The sequence below is a fragment of the Ranitomeya variabilis genome, chromosome 2 (assembly GCF_051348905.1).
Source record: "Ranitomeya variabilis isolate aRanVar5 chromosome 2, aRanVar5.hap1, whole genome shotgun sequence".
Classification (NCBI taxonomy): Eukaryota; Metazoa; Chordata; class Amphibia; order Anura; family Dendrobatidae; genus Ranitomeya; species Ranitomeya variabilis.
Genome location: NC_135233.1, coordinates 835,463,883 through 835,491,177, shown reverse-complemented (window position 1 = coordinate 835,491,177; position 27,295 = coordinate 835,463,883). Strand labels below are relative to the sequence as shown.

The 27,295-nt window shown below is 44.2% G+C and overlaps 1 protein-coding gene and 1 long non-coding RNA gene across 6 annotated transcripts in view; both read left to right on the top strand.

Annotated features, from left to right (window-relative positions):
- LOC143807950 (uncharacterized) overlaps positions 1 to 11,297 on the top strand; it is a 33,602-nt gene extending 22,305 nt beyond the window's left edge. The window contains exon 3 of the long non-coding RNA XR_013221840.1: positions 11,264 to 11,297. This is a non-coding gene — a long non-coding RNA (uncharacterized LOC143807950). The remainder of the gene's footprint in view (positions 1 to 11,263) is intronic.
- Positions 1 to 27,295, top strand: part of DLGAP2 (DLG associated protein 2) — a 1,328,681-nt gene that overhangs the window by 447,910 nt on the left and 853,476 nt on the right. The gene's annotated exons all lie outside the window — the stretch shown is intronic.

The following is a 27,295-nucleotide window of genomic DNA, read 5'->3' as shown; positions in this document are numbered from 1 at the left end:
AAATCATATTGCAGACTGATGAGCAAAAAATAATCAAACAGAAAATTAGCTTCTCCAGAAGTGACTGAAAACGAAGATCATCAGGGGAGATCAGAATAGCACTGAATACATCGACAGCCGGCAACAAGTGGAGGTGAAGCAGAGCTAAATAGGAAACTCCCTAGTGCATAACGAGGCAGCTGATCCAGCCACAGGTCAGCAGGATAACAAACAAAGCCACCAGGGGGAGCCCAAAAACAAAACTCAAACAATACCACCTGAGACCACAAGAGGGAGCCCGAAAACAGCGTTCACAACAGTTTGCGCTCCCGCAAACGCCGATCAATCTGAATGGCCAAAGACATTGACTCATTCAGACCCGCAGGCGTGGGGAACCCCACCATAACATCTTTAAGGGCTTCAGAAAGACCCTTTCTGAAAATTGCCGCCAGGGCGCACTCATTCCATTGAGTGAGCACAGACCACTTCCTAAACTTCTGACAGTAAACCTCTGCTTCATCTTGACCCTGAGAGAGAGCCAGCAAAACCTTCTCTGCTTGGTCTACCAGATTTGGTTCCTCATAAAGCACTCCAAGCGCCAGAAAAAACGCATCCACATTTAGCAATGCAGGATCTCCTGGCGCCAGAGAGAATGCCCAATCTTGAGGGTCACCACGTAACAAAGAAATAACAATTTTAACTTGCTGAACAGAATCACCAGAGGAGCGAGGTCTCAGAGAAAGGAATAACTTACAATTATTCTTAAAGTTCAAAAACCTAGATCTATCTCCGGAGAACAGCTCAGGAATTGGTATTTTAGGCTCTGACATAGGACTGCGGACTACATAATCCTGAATGCCCTGTACCCCTGCAGTGAGATGATCCACACTAGAAGACAGACTCTGAATGTCCATATCTGCAGCTGAGTTCAGAACCACCCAGAGATTAACCCCTTCATGACCCAGCCTATTTTGGCCTTAATGACCGTGCTGTTTTTTGCAATTCTGACCAGTGTCCCTTTATGAGGTAATAACTCAGGAACGCTTCAACGGATCCTAGCGATTCTGAGATTGTTTTTTCGTGACATATTGGGCTTCATGTTAGTGGTAAATTTAGGTCGATAATTTCTGAGTTTATTTGTGAAAAAAATGGAAATTTGGCGAAAATTTTGAAAATTTCGCAATTTTCACATTTTGAATTTTTATTCTGTTAAAGCAGAGAGTTATGTGACACAAAATAGTTAATAAATAACGTTTCCCACATGTCTACTTTACATCAGCACAATTTTGGAAACAAATTTTTTTTTTGCTAGGAAGTTATAAGGGTTAAAATTTGACCAGTGATTTCTCATTTTTACAACAAAATTTACAAAACCATTTTTTTTAGGGACCACCTCACATTTGAAGTCATTTTGAGGGTTCTATATGGCTGAAAATACCCAAAAGTGACACCATTCTAAAAACTGCACCCCTCAAGGTGCTCAAAACCACATTCAAGAAGTTTATTAACCCTTCAGGTGTTTCACAGCAGCAGAAGCAACATGGAAGTAAAAAATGAACATTTAACTTTTTAGTCACAAAAATGATCTTTTAGCAACAATTGTTTTATTTTCCCAAGGGTAAAAGGAGAAACTGGACCATGGACGTTGTTGTCCAATTTGTCCTGAGTACGCTGATACCTCATATGTGGGGGTAAACCACTGTTTGGGCGCACGACAGGGCTCGGAAGGGAAGGAGCGCCATTTGACTTATTGAATGATAAATTGGCTCCAATCTTTAGCGGACACCATGTTGCGTTTGGAGAGCCCCCGTGTGCCTAAACATTGGAGCTCCCCCACAAGTGACCCCATTTTGGAAACTAGACCCCCCAAGGAACTTATCTAGAAGCATAGTGAGCACTTTAAACCCCCAGGTGCTTCACAAATTGATCCGTAAAAATGAAAAAGTACTTTTTTTTCCCCAAAAAATTATTTTAGCCTCAATTTTTTCATTTTCACATGGGCAACAGGATAAAATGGATCCTAAATTTTGTTGGGAAATTTCTCCTGAGTACACCGATACCTCACATGTGGGGGTAAACCACTGTTTGGGCACATGGTAAGGCTCGGAAGGGAAGGAGCGCCATTTGACTTTTTGAATGAAAAATTATCTCCATCGTTAGCGGACACCATGTCGCTTTTGGAATGCCCCTGTGTGCCTAAACATTGGAGCTCCTCCACAAGTGACCCCATTTTGGAAACTAGACCCCCCAAGGAACTTATCTAGAGGCATAGTGAGCACTTTAAACCCCCAGGTGCTTCACAAATTGATCCGCAAAAATGAAAAAGTACTTTTTTTTCACACAAAATTTCTTTTAGCCTCAATTCTTTCATTTTCACATGGGCAACAGGATAAAATGGATCCTAAAATTTGTTGGGCAATTTCTCCTGAGTACGCCGATACCTCATATGTGGGGGTAAACCACTGTTTGGGTGCACGGCAAGGCTCGGAAGGGGAGGCGTGCCATTTGACTTTTTGAATGGAAAATTAGCTCCAATCGTTAGCGGACACCATGTCGCGTTTGGAGAGCCCCTGTGTGCCTAAACATTGGAGATCCCCTACAAGTGACCCCATTTTGGAAACTAGACCCCCCAAGGAACTTATCTAGATGCATAGTGAGCACTTATAACCCCCAGGTGCTTCACAGAAGTTTATAACGCAGAGCCGTGAAAATAAAAAATAATTTTTCTTTCCTCAAAAATGATTTTTAGCCCAGAATTTTTTATTTTCCCAAGGGTAATAGGAGAAATTGGACCCCAAATGTTGTTGTCCAGTTTGTCCTGAGTACGATGATACCCCATATGTGGGGGTAAACCACTGTTTGGGCGCACGGCAGGGCTCGGAAGGGAAGGCACGCCATTTGGCTTTTTGAATGGAAAATTAGCTCCAATCATTAGCGGACACCATGTCGCGTTTGGAGAGCCCCTGTGTGCCTAAACATTGGAGCTCCCGCACAAGTGACCCCATTTTGGAAACTAGACCTCCCAAGGAACTAACCTAGATGTGTGGTGAGCACTTTGAACCCCCAAGTGCTTCACAGAAGTTTATAACGCAGAGCCATGAAAATAAAAAATATTTTTTCTTTTCTCAAAAATGATTTTTTAGCCCACAATTTTTTATTTTCCCAAGGGTAACAGGAGAAATTGGACCGCAAAAGTTGTTGTCCAGTTTCTCCTGAGTACGCTGATACCCCATATGTGGGGGTAAACCACTGTTTTGGCACACGTTGGGGTTCGGAAGGGAAGTAGTGACGTTTTGAAATGCAGACTTTGATGGAATGCTCTGCGGGCATCAGGTTGCTTTTGCAGAGCCCCTGATGTGCCTAAACAGTAGGAACGCCCCACAAGTGACTCCATTTTGGAAACTAGACCCCCAAGGGAACTTATCTAGATGTGTGGTGAGCACTTTGAACCCCCAAGTGCTTCACAGAAGTTTATAACGCAGAGCCGTGAAAATAATAAATGCGTTTCCTTTCCTCAAAAATATTTTTTTAGCCCAGAATTTTTTATTTTTGCAAGAGTAACAGGAGAAATTGGACCCAAAAGTTGTTGTCCAGTTTCTCCTGAGTACGCTGATACCCCATATATGGGGGTAAACCACTGTTTGGGCACATGCTGAGGCTCGGAAGGGAAGTAGTGACGTTTTGGAATGCAGACTTTGATGGAATGGTCTGCGGGCATCATGTTACATTTGCAGAGCCCCTGATATGCCTAAACAGTAGAAACCCCCCACAAGTGACCCCATTTTGGAAACTAGACCCCCCAAGGAACTTATCTAGATGTGTGGTGAGCACGTTCAACCCCCAAGTGCTTCACAGAAGTTTACAACGCAGAGCCGTGAAAATAAAAAATCATTTTTCTTTCTTCAAAAAATATGTTTTAGCAAGCAATTTTTTATTTTCACAAGGGTAACAGGAGAAATTGGGCCCCAATATTTGTTGCCCAGTTTGTTGTGAGTGTGCTGGTACCCCATATGTGGGGGTAAACCACTGTTTGGGCACACGTCAGGGCTCGGAAAGGAAGTAGTAACATTTGAAATGCAGACTTTGATGGAATGGTCTGCGGGCGTCACATTGCATTTGCAGAGCCCCTGATGTGCCTAAACAGTAGAAACACCCCACAAGTGACCCCATTTTGGAAACTAGACCCCCAAAGGAACTTATCTAGATGTGTGGTGAGCACTTTCAACCCCCAAGTGCTTCACAGAAGTTTATAACGCAGAGCTGTGAAAATAAAAAATAATTGTTCTTTCCTCAAAAATTATGTTTTAGCAAGTAATTTTTTATTTTTGCAAGGGTAACAGGAGAAATTGGACCCCAACAGTTGTTGCCCAGTTTGTTCTGAGTACGCTGGTACCCCAAATGTGGGGGTAAACCACTGTTTGTGCGCACGTCGGGGCTTGGAAGGGAGGGAGCACCATTTGACTTTTTGAACGCAAGATTGGCTGGAATCAATGGTGGCGCCATGTTGCGTTTGGAGACCCCTGATGTGCCTAAACAGTGGAAACCCCTCAATTCTAACTTCAACACTAACCCCAACACACCCCTAATCCTAATCCCAACTGTAGCCATAACCCTAATCACAACCCTAACCCCAACACACCCCTAACCACAACCCTAACCGCAACACACCCGTAACCCTAATTCCAACCCTAATCCTAACCCTAATCCCAACCCTAACCCTAATCCCAACCCTAACCACAACTGTAACCCCAACGCACCCCTAACCCTATCCGTAACCCTAACCACAAGCCTAATCTTAACCCTATTTCCAACCCTAGCCCTAATTCCAACCCTAACTCTAATTCCAACCCTAATCCTAAGGCTATGTGCCCACGTTGCGGATTCGTGTGAGATTTTTCCGCACGATTTTTGAAAAATCTGCAGGTAAAAGGCACTGCGTTTTACCTGCGGATTTACAGCAGATTTCCAGTGTTTTTTTGTGCGGATTTCACCTGCGGATTCCTATTGAGGAACAGGTGTAAAACGCTGCGGAATCCGCACAAAGAATTGACATGCTGCGGAAAATACAACGCAGCGTTTCTGCATGGAATTTTCCGCACCATGGGCACAGCGGATTTGGTTTTCCATAGGTGTACATGGTACTGTAAACCTGATGGAAAACTGGTACGAATTCGCAGCGGCCAATCCGCTGCGGATCCGCGGCCAATCCGCTGCAGATCCGCGGCCAATCCGCTGCGGATCCGCGGCCAATCCGCTGCGGATCCGCAGCCAAATCCGCACTGTGCACATGCCATAACCCTAACCCTAACCCTACCCCTAACCCTACCCCTAGTTCTAACCCTAGTTCCAACCCTAACCCTAGTGGAAAAAGAAAAAAAAATATTTTCTTTATTTTATTATTGTCCCTACCTATGGGGGTGATAAAGGGGGGGGGGGGTATTTATTATTTTTTTTATTTTGATCGCTGTGATAGAACCTACCACAGCGATCAAAATGTACTTTGTAATGAATCTGCCGGCCGGCAGATTCGGCGGGCGCACTGAGCATGCGCCCGCCATTTTGGAAGATGGCGGCGCCCATGGAGGAGGCGGACGGGCACCTGGAGCCTCGGTAAGTATAAGGGGGGGGGGAGATCGGGGCACGGGGGGGCGTCGAGCACGGGGGGAGTGGACAGGAGGACGGGGGAGCGGAGCACAGGACGGAGGGGACTACGGGACAGATCGGTGGCTTGGGGGGGCGATCGGTGGGGTGGGGGGGGTCACTTCAGTATTTCCAGCCATGGCCGATGATATTGCAGCATCGGCCATGGCTGGATTGTAATATTTCACCAGTTTTTTAGGTGAAATATTACAAATCGCTCTGATTGGCAGTTTCACTTTCAACAGCCAATCAGAGCGATCGTAGCCACGGGGGGGTGAAGCCCCCCTGGGCTGAAGTACCACTCCCCCTGTCCCTGCAGAACGGGTGAAATCGGAGTTAACCCTTTCACCTGCTCTGCAGCGACGCGATCATTCCATGACGCCACATAGGCGTCATGGGTCGGATTGGCACGGGTTTTCATGACGCCTACGTGGCGTCAAAGGTCGGGAAGGGGTTAAGGGGAGGAGTGAGGCTAAACACAGTGCAGAGAAGAAAAAAAAATGACTTCAGGATTTCTCTTCTCCCTCTTCTGCTGCATTAACACTTTGTGGCCTGCTGTACTGTTATGATCCGGTGGTAGGATCTCAAAACTGACCTGATACATATAACCAGAATGTTAGGACAAGTTCTGGGGATGTGGAAGCTATACTCACCGCAATCCTGATCCTATCCAACACACTAAAGGCAGCCGTGGAGCGTTACCTAAAAACCTAGACGCCTCTTCACAGCCTGAGAAACTGACTGCCCCTAGAGAGAAAGCAAAGACCTCACTTGCCTCAGAGAAATAACCCCAAAGTTATAAACAGCCCCCCACAAATAATAACGGTGAGTTAAGGGGAAAATACAAACGTAGAAATGAAACAGGTTTAGCAAATGAGGCCCGCTAACACTAGATAGACAGAAAATAGATAGGAATCTGTGCGGTCAGTACAAAAACTATCAAAAATAAACCACGCAGAGAATACAAGAACCCCCACACCGACTCACGATGTGAGGGGCGCACTCTGCACCCCAGAACTAACCAGCAAGCAAAAAATCACATAAAAGCAAGCTGGACTGAACTCATCATATACCGAGAAACGTTTTCAAGGAAATAATGAGCAAAATGAACAAGCAAACTTAGCTTCTCCAGCAGGAGACTGGTCACAAGGAATATTCAGGAGAGCTCAGAATCAGGACTGAATACACCGACAGCAGGCAACAAATGAAGGTCCAGGTGAGTTAAATAGGCCCAGCATAGAAGGAAATGAAGCAGCTGAGCCCAGCCATATCGCTAAAGGCCACCAGAGGGAGCCCAAGAACAAACTCACACAGTACCACTCATGACCACAGGAGGGAGCCCGAGAACGGAATTCACAACAGGGAGCATCCCTTGAACTATTAATTCATTTAGTTTGACATATTGATAAACAGTGGATCATGGTTGTGTACTGCAGTCACACCATGACACCTACCGTGACCTGGATTCTTCCCTAGCAAGCATCTAAAAACTTAATCAATGAGACACATTATAATGATGGTGTCATTTTATTGGTTTGTTGCTTATTCTTTTTTGTTGGCACTTAAAATTATAGATGTTAGAATTGTCTAAAAATGAATTTAAAAATATACCAATGTTTCCTATGCTCTCCTAAGGTAGGAACTACTCAGAGCATAGAGACAAAAGTTCTGGAAATAATCTGATCTTCTGGCCTATCAGTATGAGTAAGTGTCATTTTGACAGTTTCTCTGCCTTACAGTTCACTTGGTATAATGAGTGGTCAAAGGTGACAGAAAAACATAGGCAGCCATAACAGCCATTTATAGGAACTGCATAACCTTTTAAACACATTGGTCAACACCAGTGCTAAGATGATAGTAAACCAGGCATGAGGAGCTCGACGTCCACCACCATTTAGATGTGGCTGACTTGTTTGGTGGCCTGTCAGAGGAACAGAATCCAGTTCTTGTAAGCTCTTAAGATGGTAGTGAGAGCTGCATTAATAACTAAGAACGTAAGTGTGCTCTTAAAGGTCACCTGTCACGTTGTGCATGCAGTCTGATATAGACTGATATAGAAATAGAGAAGAAGTGAAGCAGAATGATATATAGGGACTTTGGAAAACTTTCAATTTAACTTGTATTTTTTTTTTTATTGAAATCACTGGTGATTGTATGTATATGAGTCTAGTAGGTGGTCCTACTAGTGATTGACATCTATCTCTGCATGCACAGTCATGCATGGAAGGAAGATTGTCAATTACTTCATAGGACCCACAAAAAGTATATCAATCTACCTACTCTCTGCCTACCGATTAGATATCATTTGCAGCTTGACAGATTCCCTCAGTTCATTGATGATGTAGTAATTAAGACATGTATTGTTCGCAACAAATTCATTTTCTTAATCTTCATTATTTGGGTTGGATCACAACTTGAAATAAAAATATGATATTATACTGAATTCCAGATGACTTGTCTTAACTCCTTCACTACATTTTCATTATGTATACATCATGGTGATCAACTGTGCACAGGAGTCTGACACCCAGGACTAACTGCCGATCCTGGCGGTTTAACCTGCTAAATGCTGCGATCACGGCAATTATAAGGCAGGCAGAGTGAGGGAACCACCTCTGCCCTCTGATCAGTATCCCCACGATATCATCGCGGGGGCCCGATCGTTGCCATGGTGATCCGATGTCTTCATGATGACATCTTGGTCACCAGAGCTAGCAAACTTTTTACAATATGCTCAGAACTTGTCAAGCATTTCAAGCTTGTGTGTCAGGATAGCACTGAGATTGTAGAGCATAGCAATACTCCTACATTGCTATACCTTATAAGCGATCAGACTGCAAAAAGTGAAAAAAATTGTAAAAGTATTTAAAAACATTTTTTTACCCATAAATAAATATATTTTTATGAACAAAAAAAAAAAGTACACATATTTGGTATTGTCACGTCCGGAAGGACCCAAACTATAAAACTGTCCAATGTGTTAACCCTTTTATTGAACACTGTAGAAAAATTAAAAAAAAAATGATGCAAAAAAGAATTCTTTATCATACTGTCAAACAAACAATGGAACGCTATCAAATAGACAAATGTAAATAAATATGGTATTTCTGAAAATGTCATCTTGTCCCGCAAAAACCAAACCGCCATACAGCTCCATTAGTGGAAAAATAAAAATGTTATAGCTCTCAGAATAAAGAGATGTAAAAATAATTATTTTTTCTATAAAATAGTTTTTATTGTGCAAAATTGCCAAACATGAAGAAAAGATATAAAAACTATATAAAAATGATATAAATGTGGTATCGCTGCAATCATACTGACCTGAAGAAAAAAACTGCCTTATCAATTTTACCATAAGTGGAATGACATAATCACCACCTTCCCCCCAAAAAAACAACAATTGCCAAATTCCTGGTTTTCTTCATTCTGCCTCCCAAAAATCGGAATAGAAAGCGATCAAAAAATGTAGTGTGACTGAAAATGGTACCAATAAAAACGTCCACTCGTCATGCAAAAAAAAACAAGTCCTCACTTATAGCTCTCAAAATATGGCATCTTTTAGTGAGTGAAAGCAGCCAAACATAAAAAGCCATTATAAATTTAGTATTGCATCTACCCAAAGAATAAAGTCTGCTGTTGATTTTTTCTTTCTGCCTCCCAAAGATTACGGTAAGGCTCGGCTTACATTTATCCTGCACTCTATGCTGAGAGCTTACACAGGGTTTTAAGGGTGTAAGTCTCTGAAATACTTGATTTAGAAGGAATACTCGGTGGAAGATTTCCTGTAATGAGGCAGATGGAGGCACTATGAACATCATCTGGCCTATGATCCGGCGGTGTCCATCTTTTTAGATGTACATAAATGCACGCTCCTCAACAGTTTTGTGCACTTCTGAAAAAGGACACCTATTAACAGAGGTCAGACGGAGTCCAGAGTAAGTCTGCTGCCTCATTATAGTGAATTGATCTCTCGGGGGGTTTATCTGTATCATGTCATTCGGAGATAAAGATGGAAACCTCAATGTAAGTGCTCAGCGTAGAGCGCTGGATAAATGTGATCCCAAACATTATGTAAAATGTTCCCAATAAAAGCTTCAACTCGATATACAAAAAAAAGCAATTCTCCACTTAAGTCCGTCATGTGTTAGCATGTTAGCAGAAAAATTTGGGGTCTTCCACACTACTGGTAGTACAAAGGATCTGGAATTGAAATGGCTTCTTGTCCCCCAAAAAATTCAGCAAATTCTGCGCTCCCAAATCCAAATGCATGTGGCTTAGCACTACTGTACAGCCACATATAGGGTATGTCTACATTCAGCAGAAATTGTGGGGAAAATTTTAGTGCCATTTTTACCCACTTCCACTTGTGAAAATGAAACATCTGGGGCTGAAACAAAATTTTGGTGGTAAAAATGTAATAAATTTTTTCTTCACTGTCCAATGGCATAAAATTCTGTGACACACTTATGGTGTCAATATAATCCCTGCACCCCTAGATGAATTCATTGAGGGGTGTAGTTTTTAAAATGAGATCACTAATGGGGGGGTTCTGCTGTTCTGGCACCTCAGAGGCTCTGCCAATGTGACATGGTATCATCAAACCAGTCCAGCAAAATCTTAACTCCAATATGGTGCTTTTTCCCTTCTGAACTTTGCACTGTGCCTCAAAAGTAGTGTTTGACCACCGCTATCGGTATACTAAAGAGAAATTGCACAACAAATTTTGGGATCCATTTTCTCTTGCTATCCTTGTGAAAAAGGAAAATAATTGGGGCTAAAACAACATTTTTTTCATTTTCGCTGTTCCACGTTGTAAAATTCTGTAAAGCACCTGTGGGTTCAAGGGGCTCACCACACATCTAGTCCCTTGAGAGATTTAATCTCCACCATAATTTGCAAAATAAATCTTGCCAAATCAGACAAGGTGATTTTCTGGATTTGTTTTCTCATTTTGACTCCCATAGTTGTGGTCTACCCATGATGTAAATTACAGGCCTCTCTCATCTTCTTAAGTGGGAGAACTTGCACAATTGGTGGCTGACTAAATACTTTTTTTCTCTATCTATCTATCTATCTATCTATCTATCTATCTATCTATCTATCTTTCAATTCTATCTATCTGTCTATCTATCTGTCTATCTATCATCTATCTATCTATCTATCTATCTATGTATCTATCTATCTATCTATCTATCTATCTATCATCTGTCTATCCATTATCTATCTATTATCTATCCCATATTCTATCTATCTATCTATCTATCTATCTATCTATCTATCTATCTATCTATCTATCTTTCAATTCTATCTATCTGTCTATCTATCTGTCTATCTATCATCTATCTATGTATCTATCTATCTATCTATCTATCTATCTATCTATCTATCATCTGTCTATCCATTATCTATCTATTATCTATCCCATATTCTATCTATCTATCTATCTATCTATCATCTATATATCTATCTATCCTCTATCTATATAGCCATCGTATCTATCTATTTATCTATCCCATATTTTATCTATCATCTATCTATCTATCTATCGATCGATCTCACTTGTATAGATGATGACTGAGCAGTAAAAGTTTGTAACTTATCTTGAAAGCATGAAAACAAATAAAACTTCACGATATCTTTGCAGGATGCTCCATACAATCAACCACGCTATCTAAAGGTAAGTTACATTTAATATTAAGATTTATTTGAACAAAAGACAATGCAACTCTAATCATGAAACATTATAAATCAGAAACTGAGGATGACAATTCATATATATTTCTTTTATGTGTGTAGCATTGCTTAGCTGATTGCTGTCCATCACTTTGCAGTTTGCCTCCATCCTTGTGTAACGTAGATGTGTGAAAGCTGCCTGCAGACAGCATCTTACACTCGCAGGCAAGCACTGCTTACTGTCACCCTCATGGGGCTGTGTTTATTCAGCAGAGAAAACCGATGCAGTGTACAGAGCCGCAGGCTGCCTCGGCTTCACAATAGCTTCTTACCTAAACCATTGAGCCTGTCATAAACAGCATATAAATAAACCTGCACCAACAACACTTGTGCTGCGGTTGGCCGTATTTAGGTTGTTAGAAATCCTTCTGCAATAGGTGACTATAATAAGTAATGGTTTGTTAATATTATTATTGTTGTTTTTTTCTTACCGTAGTTTAGGGTACACACCTAGTAAATGAGAAAATCTCATAATTGCCATTCTTATATTATAAATGTAAAAATAATAACGTTATTAAAGACCAATACATGCGTTATGTCTTTAATCAGTCAACCAGAACAAACAGATTTATTTTAAACAGGATCTGTCACCAGATTTCGCAAAATATACTGTATCGATTATTAAATAGATGCCTTAGACCTAATGAGGCTGGTATGCTTACTTGGAAATATCCTTGCTAGAGGAGCTGTATAATCCTTTTTGGAAATTTGAGTCCCACAAGAGAGTGAAAGAGCTCCTTAGTCCAAATCTATTCATTAGGCCGGGGTCACACTTGTGAGTGCAATGCGAGAATCTCGTGCATCAATACCCGGCACTGCCGCCAGCACTCGAGAGCGGAGTGTGCGGCTGCATGTATTTCTATGCAGCTAAACACCCGGTCCTGAGTGCTGGCGGCAGTGCCGGGTGTTGATGCGCGAGTTTCTCGCATTGCACTCACAAGTGTGACCCCGGCCTTATATAAATTCTATCTCTGCCCACCCAGACTGATTGACTGACTTCTGCAGCTTGAACTGTACAGAATGAAATGTAGCAGTTGTAGGTAGGAGAGGTAATGAGAGGAGATTGTCACATCTCCACCAGAACTTGCTCCTGCGACGGCTGCTTCTGTTGCCTGTTGCCATATTTACTCTGCTCGTGACGCTTATGATAGATCAGATATCGTATTCAAAAAGCCCTTGTCCAGCCAATAATTTGAGGGTGGCTGTAAAATGCAGTGCTTTACAATCTGACATTATGGGTATGTGTGCTGTCTAGCTAATGTTATCAGTCCGTCAGACTGGCAAATAGAGAAGCGTGATTTGTTACTCCACAGAACATGCTTCCACTGCTCCAGAGTCCGGTGGCGGCCACTCCATCCGATGTTTGGCATTGTGCATGGTAATGTAAGGCTCGCATGCAGCTGCTCAGCCATGAAAACCCATGTCACGAAGCTCCGAGCATGCAGTTTTTGTGCTGATACTAATTCCAGAGCGACTTTGGATCTCTGCAATTACTGATGCACTATTGGAGACTTTTATGCACTGTATGCCTCAGCTCTCGGCAACTCTGCTCTGTAACTTTACTAGGTCTATCCCTTCATATAGTTTATAACCCTTACATTTTTCAATAATACTACTCACAGTTGATCAATGAATAGGAGGAAGGAAATTTCACAAACCGACTTACAGTACCATGCTAATATTCAGAGAGTGTTTTACAATGACTCATTCTTTCACAAATGCATGTAGAGGCAGACTGCACTTTGACAATGGGAACGGAGTCAAAAGAGTTTGTCCATCAAAATCAGATTACTGTAAGGAAATTTTATTTTTCTGTTCCATTTAAGGAACAGTAAAATTCAAGCCATGGGTGGATCTGACAAATACCAGTAGCGCAAGGCAGACTTACAGTGGGGCAAATAAGTATTTGATACTGTGATGATTTTGCAAGTTTTCCCACTGCAAAGAATGGAGAGGTGTGTAACTTTTATCATAGGTATGTGATCACCAACCTACTAGCAAGAATTCTGACACTCACAGAACTGTTAGTTTTTCTATAAGAAGCCCTTTTACACTGCACTCATTACCTCTGTTAATTGCACCTGTTTGAACTTGTTACTTCAATAATGGACACCTGTCCATACACTCAATCAATCACACTCCAACCTCTCCACCATGGCCAAGACCAAAGAGTTGTCTAAGGACATTAGGGACAAAATTGTAGACCTGCACAAGGCTGGGATCGGCTGTTGAACAATAGGCAAGCAGCTTTGTGAGAAGGCAACTGTTGGCACAATTATTAGAACGTGGAAGAAACACAATATGGCTGTCAATCTTCCTTGGTCTGGGGCTCCATGCAAGATCTCACCTCATGGGGTAAGGATGATTCTGAGAAAGATCAGAAATCAGACCAGAACTGCACAGGAGGACCTGGTCAATGACCTGAAGACAGCTGGGACCACAGCAAGGTCCCCCTGTTCATGTCACCACATGTCCAGGCCTGTTTGACATTTGCCAATGACTATCTGAATGATCCACAGGAAGCAAGGGTTTTACGCACAGTGTGGGAAGACTAAGTGCAACACAAAGGGATGAGGGGAAGGAAGCCCAAATGCTAGGGAATGGGAGAGTGGAGTCAGATCTAATAGCACCCTGCCTTCCCTACTATCCCTATATTGGTTCCACACCAATCACCAAGAAGGAAACTTAAGCCCTGTCTATCCCTAGAGCGAGGCCCTGAATAAGGAAGGCGGGGATGTGCAACAGTCAGTCCCCACTGTACACTAAAGACAAGGAAGACAAACAAGGGGGGGGAACTTAACTTGAGCAGACTCCAGAGAGATAACACCAAACGTCCTCCAAGAGCACCAGAGAGGGAGGTTGCCACTGGGTCCAAAAGTCAGAAGGATTAAGAAAGCATCTGCAATGACAAACGCAGAGACCTTCTGCAGCCAGATGCAGAACGACCATCTGTTGTATCTGGCACACCCGTGACAGGGGGAAGGTCAGAGACCAAAATAGAACTCTTTGGTGTCAACTACACTCGCCGTGTTTTGAGGAAGAAGGATGAGTACAACCCCAAGAACACCGTCCAAACCGTGGAGCATAGGAGAGGAAACAAACATTTTTTGGGTGTGCTTTCCTGCAAAGGTGAGAGGATGACTTCACTGTATTGAAGGGAGGATGGATGGGGTCATGTATCTCGAGATTTTGGCCAGCAACCCACTTCCCTCAGTAAGAACTTTAAAGATGGATCGTGGCTGTGTCTTCTAGAATAAAAATGACCCGAAACACACAGCCAGGGCAATGAAGGAGTGGTTCTGTTAGAAGCATTTCAATATCCTGCAGTGGCCGAGCCAGTCTCCAGACCTGAGCCCAATAGAAAATCTTTGCAAGGAGATGAATCTCAATGTTGCCAAGTGACAGACCCAAAACCTGAAAGATCTGGAGAAAATCTATATGGAGGAGTGGGCCAAAATCCCTGCTGCAGTGTGTGCAAACTTGGTCAAGCACTACAGGAAACATCTGACCTCTGTAGTTGCATCAATTCAATATCAAATATTAAGTTCTGTTTTTCTATGATTTGAGCCTTACGTATATCTATCTGATAGTGGGGCACACTTACCACTGTTCAATATAGTGAGGACACGTGATCAAACTAGTGAATTCAGAGCGAGAGCAATATTAGAAACTATTTTTTATATTTCTGTAGGAAGCTTCATATTCAGAAATTGCTTAGTAAAGTAGACATAATTAAAAAGTAGAAGCTTTTTTCAAAATTTATTCTATGATCTTGTATATTTGAGAAGAGAAATGAGAGAGTTCATCAAAATGTCCCCTTGGAAATGTTGACTCCTCCCCTCATTTCTCCCAAGCAGAGTGTATAGACACTCGGGTTTGACATTCCATATGAGCAACCATGTGCAGATACATAAGACCATACTCGTAAGGTGCTCCCTTTCTAGTAGACCAAATAAAAAGAAATAATTTCTTTTTTCTTCTGTTATTCAATACATCAAAGAAAAGGCAATAACTAGAAAGTGATGGAAATGGGCAAAAATGTTTATTTTAGAAGAATAATAACAAGGATAGAAATAATGTCCAACAGAAAAAGAGGCCAAACATTCAGCAGAAAAGTTCATCCAGTAAAATGGTAAAGTGGAGAAGTATAGTGTGAAAGAGCGCTAGTTATAAGAAAAGTAGCAAAATAAGTACATAATAATACCTGCTCTAAATATGAAAAAAACTATATAAACTACATAGGTATAAAGATTATTTCTAAAGCCCATTAAAGGGAACCTGTCACCCCCAAAATCGAAGGTGAGCTAAGCCCACCAGCATCACGGGCTTATCTACAGCATTCTGTAATGCTGTAGATATGCCACCGATGTATCCTGAAAGGTGAGAAAAAGAGGTTAGATTATACTCACCTGGGTGGGCAGTCCGATCCAATGGGCGTCGCGGTCCGGTCCGGGGCCTCCTATCTTCATAGGATGATGTCCTCTTCTTGTCTTCACGCTGTGGCTCGGGCGCAGGTGTACTTTATCTGCCCTGCTGAGGGCAGAGCAAAGTACTGCAGTGCGCAGGCGCCAGGCCTCTCTGACCTTTTCCGGCGCCTGCGTACTGCAGTACTTTGCTCTGCCCTCAACAGGGCAGATAAAGTACACCTGCACCGGAGCCGCAGCGTGAAGACAAGAAGAGGACGTCATCTTAAGAAGATGGGAGGCCCCAGATCGGACCGTGATGCCCATCGGACCAGACCGCAGCGGGGACCGCCCCTGAGTGAGTACAATCTAACCTCTTTTTCTCATCTTTCAGGATACATCGGGGGCTTATCTACAGCATTACAGAATGCTGTAGATAAGCCCCTGATGCCGGTGGGCTTAGCTCATCTTCAATTTTGGGGGTGACAGGTTCCCTTTAAGGGTAATATTGTAACATGCAATCACATATTTATGAAGTATAATATGTGATATCAGTGCAAGCCAGCAGTTATCTGGGGTGGGGAAGATTAGATGTGTATCACTGGTAAGGAACACCCAATTGACTACTTGGCTCAGAATCAGTGATTTTAATTAAAGGGTATTTCTAGGACTATTTTTTTAATATATGCCTAAGAACTAACAGGTAGATAGTTGCTATTTACCTGCCTGTTCTACCTGGCGCTCTCTCAGAGCGATCCTGCCAATTTTTCTGCTGCTTCATGTTAACGGGTTAACAGAGCAACTCCTCTTTTTCCGACTGCTCTCTCGATGGGTCATGACTGACTGACAGCTGGTTTTCCGCAGTTAGGCAGCAGGAGGCAGCTATCAATCAGCATGACATTAACAGTGATGCCCGGTCAACAGAGCACAGTGGAAGGGAAGCAGCTGCTATGCCGATGTGATGTCGATGGAAGCCACAGAATCACCGGCAGGAGCTGTCTGTGGCTGCTCTTAGCTGGCAGAGATCATCAACTTCCTGCCTTGTTAGTTCCTAGACCCACAGTAAAAAAAAAAAAAATGTCCAATGTACAGGTTTTCTTTAAATGTAAAGGTAGAAAGGAATATACGGATAAATGTACTGCACAATTGTGATTGTGTTTTCATCCTGATGAAGGAGTTTGTTCAACTCTGAAATGTGTAGATTGATAAACCTGCCCTTTGTTCCACGCCATCATCTCCATTGAATTTTGACCAACAGGGTAGCAGATTTATCCGTATATAACTTTCTACTATTGCTGTTTTATTCCAGCATATGGAGCAACAGCAGCTGGTGTCTATATCTGCTTAGGAATTGTGCCTGATACAATCTAGTCTGATGCAATACTGTACTATCTACATAATTTATTGCCGGGTCATGCCCTATTGTGCGTTTTTTTTTCACTTTTTAGCTATACTACAGGTTTTTATTAAAAGCGTTGCAAAATTTTGGTCTCGAGGAATTATGTTTAGAAAATTATTTTCCTGGACAAGCAGTTTTACTGTTACCAATGTGTCATATAGTGTCCAGGTATATTTTTGGCATGACTACAAAATTACTTTATAATAAATGGTAAAGTTGCAGTTCATGCAGAAAAAGAATATGAGGCTTGCTTAGCTATTAAAAAAAGTCAGCAAAAACTGTCATGGGTTTACCATGACATAGAGGAGCCAGAAGACCGCTGTGTCTGATTTCTCCTACTCCTGCACTGATTAAAAGAACTTCACCTTCATATTAAATGGTGTAAATTTCTTTTAGCAGTGCAGGGGTTAATCTGCTCACTTGAGAGCTCCTGGAGCTTTCTTGCATTAAGGCACTCAGCTGTGCTCTGTTAGACACTCTCATCTCCTATATAATCTGAGCCCTGACTATCATTCATTGTCAGAGCTAGCTTTTGCTGCATGGCTGGAGGTTGTTAGTGGTTGTTATTGGAGAAGGCATTTGGTGGATTTATCTGTAACCGTTGCTAGGTTTTGAGTGTATAATAATTATCTTTCTTCTCCTACTTTGGTTTAAGCCCATCCTCCACTCCCTGTTGTTTACCTCTGTTGTTTGTGTGTATATTTGTATGATTGGTATTTTCCTTTATCCCTGTTCATATTACCCTGTTAGTCTTGTTGATGTATTACGGTACACTACTACTCACCTCTGACTGAGGGCAGATTCAGGAGCTAAGGCAAGGTACGTGGCCCCGGCGTCTCTACCATCAGAAGTAATGCTGGGAACAGGGATGGCTAGGGTGCCCCTAGTGTTAGGAACAGGGAAGGAGCCCCTGGTACTTGGACAGCCAACAACAGAGTCATGACAGCAACCTTTCATAACACATTGTTCTGGTCTCATGCCAAAACAGAAAATACTATACCAGAAAACCAAGAGCTTCCGGGACCGGATCTTCTAAATAAGAGAGTGGTGACTTTTAAACATAAAGTATACACTACTCACAAAAAGTTAGGAATGTTTGGCTTTAGGTGAAATTCATGGAAAACATAAAATGTTGACACTACAGTGATATTTTATCATTAAAGTAGGGCATTTCCGTAGAAGAATGCAATGGTGATATCCTCATCTCAAGCAACTTATTAAAACAAAAGACAACAGTGGTGGATATACCCCAAGAAAGAATGTCAATGTCTCAATAACTTGCCATTAGGACTTGAGCATCAATTACAGCTTGACAACAATGTCTCCTGCTGTTCATAAGATGAGTTATTGTCTGTTGAGGCATGGCATCCCACTCTTCTTGAAAGGCGGCCCTCACATCATTGAGGTTCTGGGGTACAGAGTTATGAGCCTCTACATGGCAGCTCAGCTGATGCTGTAGCTTTTTTATGGGATCTGGATCTGGAGGAAGTGCAGGCCACATCATTTGAGATACCCCAGGCTCCAGCAGACGTTCCCTAATGATGCGACCTTAATGAGCTGGAGCATTGTCATCCATGAAGATGAAATTAGACCTGTGTTGTTCATGCAGAAGCATAATGACTGGCTTACTGATGTTATTCAAGTAGTAGGGGCTTGTCACTGTACCATTCAAAAAGTGTAGGGCAGTTCTGTATTGGCTAGACACACCTGCCCATACTGTAACACCACCACCAAAGCCTCATCTGGTGACAACAATGTCTAATGCTTAGCGCTCTCCTTAACATCTCCAGAATCGTTGCCAGCCATCATCTCTCAGCATGAATCAACTTTCATTAGTGAACAGCAATGAGGTGTCCAGCTTAGATGCTCCTTGGCCCATGCAAGACGATGATGCCTGTGCCTAGTGGTGTGGTCAGGTATCCGCAGGTCGTCTAGCACTCTGATGTAAACTGTTTGGAGTGGTCTGACATGATACTTGAGTGCCTCTCACCTCGCTTAAATGTGTTTGGAGTTTTGTGGCATTCATCTTCTTGTTCCGAAGGGCATTGATCACAATGAAGCGGTTATCAGTATGGGATGTGACCAAAGGATGTTCACTCCAGTCTCTCTGCATCTCTGCAACCTGCTGATGACACTCTGTGACCCTCTAAGCTTAGTGGCCACTTTCGTCTGAGAACATCCTGCTTGAACACTCCCAATGACGAGGTACTATTGATCAATTGTTAGCCGTCGTCTTGATGTCAAAATGTGAACAGCATGATGTGAGAGACTGTTTAATACCAATTCTAAGTGAACCCCAAAATTTTTGGGGTGATTCATGGATCAAACACCTGTTGTGAATTTTGCTATTAATCGCCTTGCTAGAGAACAGCTAGTTGTGCAAAAAGTACTGAAACACTGTACAGTTTGACATGTACATTCAAAGGTATAAAGATGGTCACATTAAGTCCGCCTGAAAAGGTACATTTTAGGATCATCCTGAAATTACACCCAATAGCCAAATATCCCTAACTTTTTCTGAGTAGTGTATGTTATGTGACAAGTTCCCACCTCTGCACAGGGGGAATCTCGAACCTCCTCCGCTGTGGTCTCCCATTCTTCTCCAGCCGCAGTGGAGCCTGCTCAGCGGAGACGTCAGTCCCAGCGTCTGGCTCAGGCTGATACTGGGCAACTGGTTACTACTGTTCTTCCAGGCTCTGCCTTTGTAGCCAGTACTGGTCAGCGGCGAGCAGACCTCTCTGTGACTAAGTCCTGCTTTTCCCCTTCTGAGCATGCCCAGGGTAAGACCTCTCATTGGAGGTCGGGGGTCACATGCTCAGATACTGGAGCAGCTCCCATTGGTCCTCTAGGAAGGTCCTGAAGTTGCTCAGGTACTGTAGCAGCTCTCATTGGTCCTCTAGGAAGGTTCTGTAGTTGCTGCAGCTATAAAAGGTTTGCATGGCCGCACGGCCATGCGCTAGTATCAAACCAATGTCTATGAGCTCAGCACCAGTGTGGTCATGTCTGGATGCGGTTAGGGTTTGGCTGAAATAAGCCCCTAGAATACCGGCACCTCCAGTGAGGAGTTTGTATGAGTGCATTCAGGGCCTTGGCTGAAATAAGCTGCTAGAATACCGGCACCTCCGGTGAGGAGTTGTTTGTCTGTTTTCTCTGACTGCATGACCACAGTTTGCTCTGGTTGGTAGCCGTGTACCTCGGTGAGGTTAACAGGGCACAGCATCTTGTTCCTAGCAACTCTGTGGAGTTAACAGAGTTCGCTTATACCGCGATATAGCGCCGCCATTTGCCAGCAGCAGGTTCCTCTCCTGCACGGTGGACCCCGGGTTGCGAACGCACCTAATAACACATATATATACTCGGTGCGTTCCGCCAATCCTAACAGTGTATTACTTAGTTGTGCAACTTACTGCGGATATTCACATAAATAATGGAGTGCTTGCATAATTGATTCATAAAACTTTCCAATGTTAAACCTTAGGCTATGTTCACATGCAGCGTTTTTTGCTGCTTTTCTTTTTCTGCAGCCAAAACCTCCTCTCTTGGCAGTAAAAACACTGTATTCAAAATTCCAGTTTTCATGGCATTTTTTTAATGCTTTTTTTGCAGCCTTTTTCGGGTGCAGATTATATAGCTGCTTTTCTACACAGTACATGTTCAAAAAAGTTAGCTTTATTTACTAAGAACTCTTCAAAATGCCACAAAAAATGCTGTTGCAGGCAGGCGGGACCACGCTCTTCCTGCCACAGCTTCAACTAATCTGAGGGAGCTGAGCCAAAGTGGCATGAAAACGTCAAAAGTCAAAGACTCCATATTGCTTATTGCTCAAAACTGCAACTTTTAAAATCATTTATGCCAGTTTTGTGGCATATACTCTTTGAGTCGGCCTCTTTAGAGTGTATTCCATACTTCCTAATTTCTATTTAACAACATGCAAAGATTTTACAGTAAACAGTCTAATAGTGTTTACTCATTAGAACCCACAAGTATCATTTTCCTAATAGCTTATTTTTTTTCACAATTTTATTGCCAAAAGCTAAACTCCTCTTCATTTTTATATACTCCAGCAATCTGCAAATCACTTCAAAACCAGAAGATGATTAGTTATAGGATCCCATTATGTGTTTTAATAGCCTAATATATCCAAAAAGATGACTGACACAATCAAAGGCCTGAAAACAAAAATTGGAACTCAATGATGATGTCACCAGTGTGTCCTCCTGTTAGATCTGGAGTTGGGCGATCTTAACATACAGCCAATTGCATATCTTCCATTTTACCTGTGTGTTTTGTTCCTCATATTAAATGGACTTTGTTTCCTTTGGCGCTGAAGAGGTTAATGACTTTGTATGCTGGTTAGAGCCATTGAGCTCCATCACACAGCTGCTCCTGACGTGCTTCTTTTCTTTCTCTATAAAACCTGGCCACACCATCTCATCGCTGCCTGTGAAAGTTTTGCTTCCTTAATTGCTGAAGTTTGAGTTTGTAGTTGCTGCTAGAGATTGTTGTCTGCTGTCTTTGGGTGTAGACTTTCTCCATTATCCTATTCCAATTTGGTTTGTGCCTTACTATCCTTCCCTTTATTCCTCTCTACTCTTGGTGAGTGCTTTGTATGCAAGTTGCTTTTTGCTATCCCTGTTTGTCTTACGTGTTTATACACTAACATATCTGTCCCTGGCCTCCTGGGGGATGGCAAAGCTTAGGACATTAACAGGATCATAGTGTGAGACATGAGAAAATGATATCTAAGGGTACTGTCACACTCTGCAACTTTCCAACGATCACGACCAGCGATACGACCTGGCCGTGATCGTTGGTAAGTCGTTGTGTGGTCGCTGGAGAGCTGTCACACAGACAGCTCTCCAGCGACCAACGATGCCGAAGTCCCCGGGTAACCAGGGTAACCCGGTCCGCGCTTAGTAACCCGATGTTTACCGTGGTTACCAGCGTAAAAGTAAAAAAAACCAAACAGTACATACTTACATTCCGGTGTCTGTCCCCCGGCGTTCTGCTTCTCCACACTGTGTCTGCGCCAGCCGGAAAGCACAGCGGTGACGTCACCGCTGTGCTCGCTTTCCGGCTGGCCGGCGCTCACAGTGCAGAGAAGCAGAACGCCGGGGGACAGACACCGGAATGTAAGTATGTACTGTTTGTTTTTTTTTACTTTTACGCTTGTAACCACGGTAAACATCGGGTTACAGTAGCGTAGCTACTGGGGGGGCAGAGGGGGCCATTGTTCCGGGCCCGGTCACATGAAGGGGCCCACTGGGAGCCAGGGCAGAGCCACTTCTGTGAGGAGGCAGAACACCACATAGGAGGAGAGCAGTATGTCTGCTCCTGTCTGACGGAGACTCTGCACGCTGGCTATTAGCACAGTGGCTGGCTGCAGTCTCCCCCCTGCAGTGAATGGTTTCGCCCGTCTGACCTGATCCTGAAGCTTTTCCTGGCTGCAGTTTTCTTTACTTTGTGCACGCTGGGATTGGCTCAGGCACGCTGGGTCCTAGTGCCCACATCTTGCATTACACTGACACTTCCTGGTCCTGCCTGCAAACTTTTATCAGTAAGTGCTGGGGATGGACCTTATAGTTATTAGGTTTATTAAATTCAGGTATGTCACTGTGAGACCGTTGGGGTATTGTGGGGGAGGGGGGACAGGGCACTGGGGGGTAAATGTGAGACCATTTGGGTGTTGTGAGGGCAGAAGGTGGGTGAGGTGGGACAGGGCACTGAGGGGTGGATGAGATGATGGGGGTATTGGGGCTGAAGTGAGGGAGGGAGACAGGTCACTGGGGGCTGAATATTATAATGTTTTGTTATGATATTATATGTACTCCATCATGTAATATTTCCTGTCTGGGGAGGCTGGAGATGGGGGGGTAGGGGGCTTTTGATACGTACCACCTGGGCCTTTTATGAGTATTAGTATAAGGAGCCCGCATACAGTAACCAAGAGCTGCATCACATTTACAGCACCACTGCAGCATTATCTTTTATTTCATTGCTGGAGTGGTGCTGACAATCCCCGTCCCCTGCCCTCTGTCTGATACTCACCTTCTGGCGTTTTCATCTGTTTCAGTCTCCGCTCGGCTCCGTCTCCTGCAGTTTGTGACCTGTCCGAGGCTCCAGTGTTTCATGGAGCAGCGCAGAGGTCGCTAATCAATGTAAGTCTGTGGGAGCCTCGTTCTGGCCTCTTCCTCACTCTCAGGTTATGTGCACACGGTGCGGATTGGCCGCTGCGGATTCACAGCAGTTTTCCATCTGGTTTACAGTTCCATGTAAACCTATGGAAAACCAAATCCGCAGTGCACATGGTGCGGAAAATACCAAGCGGAAACGCTGCATTGTATTTTCCGCAGCATGTCAATTCCATTTGCGGATTCCTCAGCATTTTACATCTGCTCCTGTATAGGATTCCGCAGGTGGTAAAACGCAGGTGAAATCTGCACAAAAAACACAGGAAATCAGCGGTAAATCCGCACACGAATCTGCAACAAGTGCACATAGCCTCATAGTCTTACATTGAGCGCTTGTGACATACTAACTTCTGGCCTGTCAGAAGCTGCGCTCACAAGTTTGAGCAGCGGCACTGCAGCAGTGCCACAAAATAGTGCTTACGCCGGAGGACGACTAAATGACCAGGGCATCCAAATCATGACAGGAAGCTGTGAGTCCATCATACTGTGTATATGGGAGCTGCGGGCCAATCATACTATGTATAAGGGAGCTGCGGGCCCATCATACTGTGTATAAGGGAGCTGCGGGCCCATCATACTGTGTATAAGGGAGCTGCGGGCCCATCATACTGTGTAGAAGGGAGCTGCGGGCCCATCATACTGTGTATAAGGAAGCTGTGGGCCAATCATACTGTGTATAAGGGAGCTGCGGGCCCATCATACTGTGTATAAGGGAGCTGTGAGTCCATCATACTGTGTATAAGGGAGCTGCGGGCCCATCATACTGTGTAGAAGGGAGCTGCGGGCCCATCATACTGTGTATAAGGAAGCTGCCGGCTCATCATACTGTGTATGAGGGAGCTGCGGGCTCATCATACTGTGTATATGGGAGCTGCGGGCCCATCATACTGTGTATAAGGGAGCTGCGGGCCCATCATACTGTGTATAAGGGAGCTGCGGGCCCATCATACTGTGTATAAGGGAGCTGCGGGCCCATCATACTGTGTATAAGGGAGCTGCGGGACCATCATACTGTGTATAAGGAAGCTGCGGGACCATCATACTGTGTATAAGGAAGCTGCGGGACCATCATACTGTGTATAAGGGAGCTGCGGGCCCATCATACTGTGTAGAAGGGAGCTGCGGGCCCATCATACTGTGTATGAGGAAGCTGCCGGCTCATCATACTGTGTATGAGGGAGCTGCGGGCTCATCATACTGTGTATACGGGAGCTGCGGGCCCATCATACTGTGTATAAGGAAGCTGCGGGACCATCATACTGTGTATAAGGAAGCTGCGGGCTCATCATACTGTGTATAAGGGAGCTGCGGGTCCATCATACTGTGTATAAGGAAGCTGTGAGTCCATCATACTGTGTATACGGGAGCTGTGGGCCCATCATACTGTGTATACGGGAGCTCCGGGCCCATCATACTGTGTATAAGGGAGCTGCGGGCCCATCATGCTGTGTATAAGGGAACTGCGGGCCCATCATACTGTGTATAAGGGAGCTGCGGGACCATCATACTGTGTATAAGGAAGCTGCGGGCTCATCATACTGTGTATAAGGGAGCTGCGGGCTCATCATACTGTGTATACGGGAGCTGCGTGCTTATCATACTGTGTATAAGGGAGCTGCAGGACCATCATACTGTGTATATGGGAGCTGCGGGCCCATCATACTGTGTATAAGGGAGCTGCAGGCCCATCATACTGTGTATATGGGAGCTGTAGGCCCATCATACTGTGTATAAGGGTGCTACGGTCCCATCATACTGTGTATAAGGGAGCTGCGGGCTCATCACACTGTGTATAAGGGAGCTGCGGGCCCATCATACTGTGTATTCGGGAGCTGCGGGCCCATCATACTGTGTATAAGGGAGCTGCGGGCCAATCATACTGTGTATAAGGGAGCTGCGGGTTCATCATACTGTGTATACGGGAGCTGCGGGCCCATCATACTGTGTATAAGGGAGCTGCGGGCCCATCATACTGTGTATAAGGGAGCTGCGGGCCCATCATACTGTGTATAAGGGAGCTGCGGGCCCATCATACTGTGTATAAGGGAGCTGCGGGCCCATCATACTGTGTAGAAGGGAGCTGCGGGCCCATCATACTGTGTATATGGGAGCTGAGGGCCCATCATACTGTGTATAAGGGAGCTGTAAGCCCATCATACTGTGTATAAGGGAGCTGCGGGCCAATCATACTGTGTATAAGGGAGCTGCGAGTTCATCATACTGTGTATAAGGGAGCTGCGGGCCAATCATACTGTGTATAAGGGAGCTGCGGGCCAATCATACTATGTATAAGGGAGCTGCGGGTCCATCATACTGTGTATACGGGAGCTGTGGACCCATCATACTGTGTATAAGGGAGCTGTGGGCCCATCATACTGTGTATACGGGAGCTGTGGACCCATCATACTGTGTATAAGGGAGCTGCGGGCCCATCATACTGTGTATACGGGAGCTGTGGACCCATCATACTGTGTATAGGGAACTGTGAAGGCATATTGTGCATATGGGAGCTGTTGGCCCATTACACTGTATATAGGGGAGCTCTGGGGGGCATTATACTTTCTATAGTGGAGTTCTGTCAGCATTATACTGTGTAGAGGGGAGCAGTGGTATCATACTATGTAGAGGGGAGCAGTGGGAACATCATATGGTGTACAGGGGAGTTATAGAACCATCATAATGTGTGTAGGGGAGCTGTGGGAGCCTTAGGGCTTGTTCACACTTTGCGGAATTAGCTGCGGATTTTTCTGCTGGGGATTTGGAAAAACCGCAGAGCAAAACCGCTGCGGTTTTCACTGCGGATTTTCCTGCGGTTTCTTCTGTGCATTCCTCTGCGGGTTTTCAACAGCACTTTCCTATTGGTGCATGTTGAAAACCGCTGCAGAATCCGCAGAAAGAAGTGACATGCTCCTTCTTTTTTTCCGCAGCAATTCCGCGCGTTTTTTTAAGGGTACTTCCGCAATGTGGGCACAGCGGTTTTTGTTTTCCATAGGGTAACATTGTACTGTACCCTGCATGGAAAACTGCTGCGGATCCGCAGCGTCAAATCCGCTGTGGATCTGCAGCAAAAACCGCACAGTGTGAACATAGCCTAAGACTGTGTATAGGGAAGCTTTAAGTTCACGATACTGTGTAAAATGGAGCAGTACATGGGGGAACTTAGGGGACATTATTATTGTGCATATAGTCCAATATGGCGGTAAAGTCAATGTTCGTTTTTGTATATAGATTTATTTTCAATAACAGTAGTGTCACATTCTGAGGTTCCCCTATATTCACAATAAGTGCGCAACCGTAGCTGTAATCAGGGTTAGCTGGTTAGGGGCCCACTCAGATGTTTCGCCCCCCCTAAGTTGAAACCCTAGCTACGCCTCTGTCGGGTTACTAAGCGCGGCCCTGCGCTTAGTAACCCGATGTTTACCCTAGTTACAAGCGAACGCATCGCTGGATCGCTGTCACACACAACGATCCAGCGATGACAGCGGGAGATCCAGCGACGAAAGAAAGTTCCAAACGATCTGCTACGACTAGTGTTGAGCATTCCGATGCTGCAAGTATCGGGTATCGGCCGATACTTGCTGTATCGGAATTTCCGATACCGAGATCCGATATTTTTGTGATATCGGGTATCGGTATCGAAACAACATTAATGTAAAAATGTGTAAAAGAAAGAATTAAAATAAAAAATATCGCTATACTCACCTGTCCGACGCAGCCTGGACCTCAGCGAAGGAACCGGCAGCGTTGTTTGTTTAAAATTCGCGCTTTTACTTGGTTACGTGAATTCCCGGCTTGTGATTGGTCAGGGCGGCCATGTTGCCGGGACGCGGACCAATCACAGCAAGCCGTGACGAAATTACGTCACGGCTTGCTGTGATTGGTCCGCGTCCCGGCAACATGGCCGCCATTAACCAATCACAAGCCGTGACGTCACGGGAGGCTGGACTTGC